Source organism: Octopus bimaculoides, chromosome 21, assembly GCF_001194135.2.
Source record: "Octopus bimaculoides isolate UCB-OBI-ISO-001 chromosome 21, ASM119413v2, whole genome shotgun sequence".
Lineage (NCBI taxonomy): Eukaryota > Metazoa > Mollusca > Cephalopoda > Octopoda > Octopodidae > Octopus > Octopus bimaculoides.
In genome coordinates this window covers 12403700-12405721 of record NC_069001.1, presented here as the reverse complement: position 1 = coordinate 12405721, position 2022 = coordinate 12403700, and positions in this window count along the sequence as shown.

The window sequence follows — 2022 nt, the reverse complement described above, 5'->3', positions numbered from 1 at the left end:
ATATATATATATATATATATATATATATATATACACTTAAAATAAACCACAAAAATAATATTTTGCAAGTTTTTTCCTTATACATTATAAGTGGAAATCTCCAGATATCGAGTTCTAAGAGTTTCTCATATCCTATAATCAGTTGGTAAACTCAACCTGCTGTTCATTGGAAATATGCACTGTATGGAATTCTTTCTTTTTTAAATATGGAATGCAAGTTTGAAGAAAACGGTTATTCTTACGTTCTTTTGTCTAAAAACCTTTGTGAACGACACGTGCAAAAATGGCTGCTTCAAGCTCATGCTTTTGACTTCCGTTTTGCTTCTTGTAGTAACGTTATCATAAACGTCTATAACTCCATACAACTGAAGTCATGAACTTGTATTGCTTTTTAAGTAATGATCTAAAGTAATACTTTTATTTCGTGCGGTGCGTGTCTTTCTGTGTGCATGTGACACAAATGTATATATGTATGAGTGACTATATAATTCTGTGTATAAATGCGTGTGTATGTGTGCATGTATGTATATATGTATGCCTCTGCTCAAGCCAGTGCAAGAATGAACAACCACATACGCACTGATTGTTTTTAAAAACATTAATTAACAGTATTACGTAAATGTATTACTTTAGATCATTCATTAATCAGAAACGTAATTTCATGACTTCATTTGTACGGCATGTAAGATGTTATGACAATATTAACACGAGAACTAGAAAGGAAATTAAAACCGTATGGTTGCAGTAGCAGCTCACCATCTCACCATCTCACCATCTCATTACCTTTATACCAATTGTAAGAATTCTTTCTACTATAGACAGAAGGCTTGCATCTTTGGGTGAAGATGCTAGTCAATTACATCGATCTCATTACTAGTCTGTATAATAATGTTGGCAGATGTCCAGCAGATTTTGGGGAGAGTGTAAGTCAACTACATTGAGCCGAGGTTTCAACTTGTTTTATCAAAGTATAAAAGACATAGTCGACCAGGGTGGAGTTTGAACTCAGAATATAAAGACAAAAACCTGCTAAGCTTTTTGTCCGATGTGCTAACCATTCAACCAACTCACAACTTTGTACTAGTTGTAACAGGCTTTCAATTGTTTGGTACAAGGACAGGAGTTTTAAAGGAATGGGTAAGACGATAACATTGAATTCAAAATTCAACTGGTGCCTATTTTACTGCTGTAGAAATGATAAAACGCAAAGTCAACCTCAGTGGAATTTGAACCCAGAACATAAAGATAAAGAAATGCCGCCAACGAATCTGCGAGCTCCGTGCCTTGTAATAACATTTTTAATATAGGCACAATGTTTGAACCTTTCATCTTCTAACGCCTGTAGTGTGGGGAGGGGATAATCGATTACATCACCATCAGTATTTTAACTGGAATTTATATGATAATAAACCCGAAAAAATAAAAGGCACAATCGACTTTAGCGGAATTTGAACTGGAATCGTAACGGTGGAAGAAATGCAGTTCAGTATAGTGTCGATGCACCGACGACTCCATAAGCTCACCGCCTTTGAAACAATTGTAAACGAGAGCTATCTATTATCCAATGCTTATGTTTACATTCTGCAATATACTAGTTTCCTGAAGTATGTATGTACGAGTAAAGGCTCTATAAACAGCCAATATAAGTGGTATTAGATTCATGATAATTCCAGCACCAAAGGTCAACCGAAGAATGGCGTTATTCTCAACTTAATTTAATTGAAATCTCATAATCTAATTAAGTTGTTAAATCGACATTTGGTCAAGTAATTATTTGCTCAATACTTTATCATTTATTAAATGAAGACTGGCAAATCTTATTATATGTCACAAACTATAACAGAATGTTTATTAGAAAGCAAACAAGGAAGCGCGTGGACAGAGTCGCAAAATCGTCAGACTGAATTCCCATCATTAGGTTTCGAATTCGAGTAAAGACAACGAAATTTTTTTTCTTGCTTTTGTTGCTGGGATAGATAACATAAGTACAGGAATTAATACAATAGAGTCTGCGCTCTCCAT